This window comes from Lactuca sativa, chromosome 5 (assembly GCF_002870075.4).
Source record: "Lactuca sativa cultivar Salinas chromosome 5, Lsat_Salinas_v11, whole genome shotgun sequence".
NCBI classification, from domain to species: Eukaryota; Viridiplantae; Streptophyta; class Magnoliopsida; order Asterales; family Asteraceae; genus Lactuca; species Lactuca sativa.
The window spans coordinates 336,675,098-336,682,989 of record NC_056627.2 but is presented as its reverse complement, the minus strand read 5'-3'; the positions used below and the strand labels follow the sequence as shown (position 1 = coordinate 336,682,989).

The 7,892-nt window shown below is 33.4% G+C and overlaps 1 pseudogene; it reads right to left on the bottom strand.

Moving 5' to 3' along the window:
- Nucleotides 1-5,864: 5,864 nt before the first annotated feature.
- Nucleotides 5,865-6,385, bottom strand: LOC111921058 (mitochondrial import inner membrane translocase subunit TIM23-2-like; annotated as a pseudogene).
- Nucleotides 6,386-7,892: the final 1,507 nt, after the last annotated feature.

Sequence of the window (7,892 nt, the reverse complement as noted above, 5' to 3'; positions counted from 1 at the left end):
GAAAATCAGTTACATACACTAGTACAAAAATCACCTACGGTCACTATTTTTGAAAAAAAGGTGTCACGCTTTTGGTTATTTGCGTCACTAAAGCTCATTAATCAAATTTCAGTAAAGTTTTAATCACATATTATCTAAAAACCGTCATCACTGCAAACTATGTTCACACTTTTAGCAATGAGAACAGTTTTATGTAATAAGTGTGACATATACTAGCCAATAGTCACGATCTATAGTTGTGATAAAATGTCATCAATTATTACGGTTTTTTTGTTTTATATCTAGGTTTATGTTGTGATGGAAATTAACTAAGATGTAAAAACATATAAGGTCACATGAATTCTATTTTTTTTTTACTAAAACATAAGGTAGAGTTAGTTATGGTTTAATTTATTGATAAAAAAAGCGACTATAATTTGTCAGAGTATTATTTTATACAATCATAACATAAATGATTTTAAAACATTTTTACTAAAAAAATTTCCCTCCAAATACCCCAAACTTTCACTAAAAATCAAATACACTCAAATTATTCCTCTAAATTTTCACCAAAATTTTCATGATTATAAAAAAACCTCCAAAGCTATCCACTATAACATTTACCAAATGTTAATATGAAGTCAACATTTTCAACAACAACATTCCACTGTGTTTCTTTCTCTGTGCAATCCCATCTTTCCTCCCTAAAAACACTAGGTGACCTCCATGACCTGAATCGTACCATCACCACCTTATGATCATGGAACCATCATCACAACACTAGGACAACTTTCAATGTACCCAAAGTAAGTTCTCTGACTATTATTGGTAAAATGCCCAGAGAAACCATGAAATGCTTGTAATTCAACCATTTCATTATGGTTAATAATTGTGTATCTATTAGTATACTTTGTAACTTGGTCGTAATATGTTATACTCTTATAATCAGGCACTAATTTGTTAAATTTGGTTGGGAATTTACGAACTGAAACTACATCAACATTCTAGAACGATATTTGGATGTTTCTGTTTATATGAAAGAGCATATGCGTCTCCTCACAACTAGAAAAACAGCCTTTTACGACGCGCAATGGGTGTCGTAAAACGCTCAGACGACGCGCAAATGCGTGTCAAGGAAGACCCTGTCATAACGAGAGACGACGCACTTTTGCGTGTCATCTATTTACGATGCGCATTTATGATGCGCATTTATGACACACATTTACGACATGCAGTTATGACACGCAATGCGTATCAAGGAAGACCCTGTCATAAAGGAAGACGGCACGCATTTGCGTCTCGTAACCTTACGACGTGCATGTTTATGACACACAATGCATATCAAGGAAGCCCCTGTCATAAAGGAAGACGACACACATTTTTGCGTGTCATAATTTTAAATGTTTTTAAAATTATTTATTTTTGATAGATTTACTAATTTTCAAATTAAATAACACATTAAAATTTTAAAATACAAAATAAAATACCATAAAAAATAAAGGTAATTCATTGCATTAATATGTCATATAAATAATCATTCCAATAGTAAGTAAATGTAACACATTGCTAATATTGCATAATATTTATTATAGAAAACTAAACATGTAAAACATTAAAAGAAACCCATGGCCCACCACACGATCTCGACACCGATTCAAATGGTTTCTCAATCTCCGGTTCACACCTTGTGAAAGATCGACTCCAAAAGTTGCATCGTGGATTCTGCCACATCATCATTAATCATTAATCATTAATATAAAAACAAGTCAACAGCCACTATGTATTATATTATATTATATTATATTACACTTAATGTTTATGATAACTACATTGATACGCTTAATGAAGGTGATTAGAAGCCCTTAAGGGTGTGGCCTGTGAACTATCAACCGCTCCAACAGAACTCTCGTTATCTGTTTTTTGGATCGCCTCATGTATTTTAATAATAATATTATTATTATTATAACCCATATAATAATTATTATTATAATCATTATTATTGAAAGTGAGGTAGCAGATCTGATTTGATTCTGAGAACAAGTAGAGAAGGATGAAGGAGAAGTAATGTGTATGGTTGTTGGGATATCTCAACTTATTTGCAACTGCATTCAAAAAGAGGTAGCGCACTTCTGTCTCAAGCTCCCACCAAGAAGATCGCCAGCAAAGCATTGCTCGCCATGGATTGTCTATGTGGCGTTCTTGCCTGTAACTGTTGGATTGCCTGCCTCAATATTCAATGCAATTCTTACCATCATTCTTTACACCAAAACCTATTTAAGACTTTAAAAAAATTATATTAACCAAAAAAATACCTACATTCCAACATAAAGAATAAGGGAATTCATTAATGGCACATTGTATCGTGTTCCTGCCCTTGCTGCCTCACTTGGTGAAAGAAGAAGTTTCTACTTTAGTTAAGACAGGATAGAAGTCCCTTGTGGCCTTGTCTGTATAAGTATAACAAAACAAAATTATAAATTAAATAAGAGTCTGAAATGAATCAAAATTGTTAATAGTTTGTTTTAGTTTTAAAGTACCTTTAGATACTTGTCCACATAATATTTCATTTGCTTAGTTTTCAGAGCTGCATCAACTTCCAACAGAATGTGAGGTGACTGACTAATCTCAGCTAGCAGGTCAATCTGAATATTTAAAAAAAATAATAATAAATCAATAATGATCACTGAAAGTTACAATTAATTATACTATGAATAAGAAAAGAAAAAACAAGGAACCTTTAAGTTGGGAAGGGTCAGGTAGTCTCTTGTTGCAAGGGAAAGTACTGAGTACTATATTTCTCATATGAACGCAACTTGGAGGAATGATATCACAGAAACTAAAATGATAACACAGAGAAACTCTGGGAAATCATGAAGTAACACTAACAGAACTCTCAGTATGCCCTTGTATAGAAAGCGAACCGAGAAATAAGAAATGGAAGTAATATTAACAGATGATGGAAAATATGAGTGAGAGGCAAACTGCCTCGCCAAGTTCAGCATTCCTCAAGAAAGGTTCCATGAACTGGAACAAGTCAACTAGTAAACATTGGAAATATGGCCAACCCTTTTGGGTGTTTCCACAAAGATGATGGAAGAATCCCGCGTTACGAAGATGTCTAAACAGTATTTAATATAAAAAATCATTATGAAGATGTTTAAACAGTATTTAATATAAAAAATCTTACTAATGGATCCATGCCTTTAAGATGTCTAAAAGTTCAAGCTTATGCACAACTTTCAGAGTTAGGAATTATTTCGAGCATCATACATGCATGATTAAATAGTTATTCAAATTAATAAAAATATGAAAAAATGTTGACAGGATGCAGAAATCAATAAGATAAAATAAAAAAATTAAAAATCAAAATTATGGATGCCATAAATCAAATATCCCATGCGGTGAGAGGTCCTTCTCATTGCCTATAACCAAAAACAATTAATTATAAAAAAAAATATAAAAATAAAAAAAAAATAAAAAAGAGGTGTAAAGTTCATATTAGAATTTAGGTATCAAAGTATCCACAACCCAAATTATTAAAATATATTCCATGTAGGTGAATATAACCTCCAAAAAATTGAAATTTTTGAATGCATTGCTTCTCTAGAAGGTATCCCTCGTTGCAACACATTATATTCAATTTGTCAACAACAAAATAAAAAATAACATGCAGGGCAATTTGGCAAGTAATTTTAGTGCATGACAACCAACTTAGACATAATTTCAACACCATGACATTTTTAAAACGCTAACTGTTAGTCATTAGAAGGAAGGATGGAGGAATATTATTCAAAATTATTGTCTAATTGTTAAATTTTGTGAAGTAAAAATCAGGGAAAAAATAATTTACAGCCATAGGTACCATTTCAATAATTACTCTATGAAAAACGGGCATCTAATTGTAGGGAGACATGAAGTATACCTATACAAATGATGGTGCATAGCTTTTACTTGTATGATCTGTTAACTTTCCATAAAATTAGCAACCTTCACTTTTAGGATATGATCAGCTTCCTATCTATACACAAAGGTGGTCATTAGCACTAAAAAAAGATTTTAAGGTAAACGATAATTGATAAAAAGACATAACTCCTCTAAGTTGAAGATGCGAAAAAAAAAAGTCTTTTAACATAAAGAAGGGGGAGTTGGAACGTTACCTTTGTTGCCTAAAATATCCTAGCACATCTTCTGTACAGGTTCAATTAAAATCAGGTTCTCTAGTGAGCATAAAAGCATGTGTCCACCAAAAAAGTCATAATTAATAACAACCAAATTGAAACTTATCACAATTCATCTCTAATTGAGAAAGTACAAACACACACATACTCTAATAATCAGTCAAACATAAGTAAACAAATAACAAACGATTATGTAGATTCTAATTTCAATGATGAATTATTAAATTAATTAAAGCAACTAATAATCCAAATTGAAAATCAAAACCTTAAATAACGAATAAAGAAACTCAACTTTGTAAAACAAAATTCAAGTAAAAAACTCCAAATAAGGATCAGTTCATTGAGCAAATCCTTTATGATTTGATCATGTCTGCAAGTTTCCTAGATTACTGGAGACTGCTAATCGAAATGGGTGTGAGTTGAAGTATTGATCTTGAAGAAATAATTGTTTAAGCTCCAGGTCTGAAGTCCGACAAGGTGTCAATTTATCAAGAATGGTAAAAGGATACAGAGAAAAGGGAGATGGGTAACAGATTAATAGTAGAAGACGGTTAAAGGCTTACATGATATGGAGGTAACAAAGAGAACAATCACCTTTAAGCTACAACACAACTGTTGCCTGCTTTCCAACATTGTACACTTGTAAAATTTCCAATTATTTGACACAACATATTATCTAATTTCATAAATCCTGAATGAATAAGAACAAATCTTGAAAATTAGGAGTTCTAAGATACCTTAAAAGTGATAGGAAAGATGCTTTGTTTCTTGTGCGTTTTCTTGAAATTGTTAAATAGAAATGTAGAGACAAAGACCAGAACTGAACTGAAAGCCCTAACTTGAACACATCAATAAGCACAAAATTATGAAAAACTGAAAAATCAAAAATTGAATCAGTCACCAATCAACTGCAGGTGGGTAAACTATTGGAAAGCAATAGAAAATGATAATAATTACCCTTCATGGTTGTAACTAAGGTTAGCTTTACGCTTTTTAGCAGCCATGGCTTGATACTCATTCTCCATGCGTTCCAAATGCTCATAAGGATCAACTCCAAAAGCATCCACCTCTGAGACAACCAAGGGATTTATATCCATGTAAGTTAGCAAGGGCATTTTAGTCATTATGGGTCTTTATTACTTTATGAAGAAAAGGTACAATATGTATGGGATATTAAAAAAACTTTCAAAAGGGAAAGTGAAAACCTTAAAGTCCCACAAGTCTAAATTCTTTATTTAGGAACATGATCAATGATTCATAGGGCATGTTTGCTCAAGTATTGGTTACAAAAGCTTTGGTAGGTTCATACATGTTTTGCAGTGGTTCTCACTAAATAAAGATGACAAAAGATGGTGGACCTGCAACAAAGCTATATTTAATCACTATTGGGTCAAAAGTTTGTGTGTGTCATCAAACATGAGTAGATAGAGAGTAAAAATTGCAGTCAAACTTATTCTCCCAACACACACATTCTTTTGTGTGTTGTCGCTGATTTTGAAGCATCTAAGGACAACTTTGACTTGTTTAATCTATCACAATATGATGCTGCTTTATTCTTCAATGAAGAAGAAACTACAGAGAGGAGAAAAAAGCAGAAAATGAACAAGGTATAAATATATCAAATATAATTAAAAGACTACAGATGAATCACCTTTGGAAATCTCAAAAGACCAAAACTTGTAAGATGAAATTGAATATAGATCGAGCTCAGATTGGTACGTATCTCTTCAAAATTTGCTTCCCCATCACGGCTAATCCCACCGCCACCAATAGCTCCGACAACAGCCGCCGACCTAGGCCCCGCTGCCGCCTTGTAAAGCACTCCATCGCTAATCCAGCCACCATGTTATTAATAATATCATCTGCATCCCTAGCCTTAACCATCCCACTCACCATACCAACATACAACATTCCGATTACACTCGCACGTTTGCCGATCATCCGACCTGAATGTCTAGAAGCATTTAAGATTCGATTAACCCTAAACCCTTCCCGGCGCCAACTACTGCGCCGCTGCGGTAACCGATGTTGGTGTAGTATGTCAGGTTTTTGCCCCATGAACGCCATTGAGCGACAGATTTCTCTTGAAAGAGGTATTCAGGAGATGTGGCAAGTTTGTACAGGATTTGTGCGGGGACTCTAATATCTTGGTAAGGGTTGTATAGCCGACGGTTGTCGTGGTGGTTGTCGCTTTCGTTGTGATTTGAAGATCTCAGTTGGTCAGTCATGTCGTAGTTAGGGCTGCGATTAAGGTTTCGATCTTTCAAGAATCTTATTCCAAAGGAGAAAGAGAGAGAGAGAGAGAGAGTGTGTGTGTGTGTGTGTGTGTGCAGAGGTAGAGGAAGATGAACTGCTTAAAGGATTACTAAGGTTTTTTGGTAGAGGATTTTAGGATCAGGCCGAATGTTTAATTATTTGGGATTTCATTTCTCCATGGGCTATTAAAAAATAGAGAGCCCGCCTTCCTAAAAAAAATATAAAACGACACATTTACACGAAACGCTTTTTATGATTGGTGCCCTCCGTATTTTTTTGTTGGACATTAATTTTAGGGCATGCAAAAATGCATGTCCTCTATCCTTCAAATTTTAGAAAATTGATAGTATTTTTTAGGACATGCACAAATGCGTATCCTCTATCAGTGCGTGTCATTGTTTGCACATCGTTAAAGGGTTGTTTTCTAGTAGTGCCTCCATTATTTATCCAAAATTAGCCATGGGTTTTGAGATTTTCTTCCTCTCGAGTTCTTGGTTATTACACGAATTTAGAAGTGATTCGATTTGAAACTACAACATTCTATATCTACTTCTTACATCTTTGAATGAAACATATGCAGGTCTTAACAATAATTCAGCTTGTAGGAATTATTATTTGTTTATATGTAGCTGCAAATATGGAATCAGGGGATTTTGTGCTAATTGTTGTTAAAAACCAGTTTGCTTATGCTACTTCATCATATCACAAAAGACAATCGTTTGTTAACATATGTGGTAACAATTTTTCGTTATTATTCTTTTTTCTATTATAATTTTTTATTATTGTGTTTTGTAGTATCATATGTACATTAAAACAATGAGTGGATTTAATGATGTTTTATTACTGTGTTTTGTAGGGGCTTATGATAGATACTGCTACAGTGGAAGAGGAGATTGCTAAATGAAAAGTAGCAGAATAATTGGAAGTTACGCTAGGGAAAGGTATGCAACAAGAGTTATAGCGCATGTTAATCTCACTACTTTTATATTCAAATTTTGCTGCTTCATGTTTCACATTTCATATTGAGGTGTCTCAAGGTGGGTCATGAATAAGGGTGGCAAGTGGTGGTGCTTTTGGTAGGGTTGAGAAAGAAGCTTGAGGTTCAATATAATGAAGGTAAGTGATGTTTTCCCTTATTGTGGAAACAAGGAGTACTGTTACATATGTTTCATGCTCTACTTGTACACAATGCAAAAATCATTAGGTGTTTCCTTTTTGTATATATTTACATGATGTTCATCACTAAATGACATGTCTGCTTTCTTCTTAAGGTTGTGAAAGTTAATTGTTGAACATAACAAGATCCAAAGTTTAATCTAAAGTCATCCAAAACTTACAAATCTATGAAATGGTCTATTCCTATTGAAATCCTACACATAGATATACGTTATATTTGATTTCATGTTCTTATCTTTCTAATCTACTCAAATTTCCTTATGATTTCCTTTCTACATGAATGACATACGAATGTCATTTTCC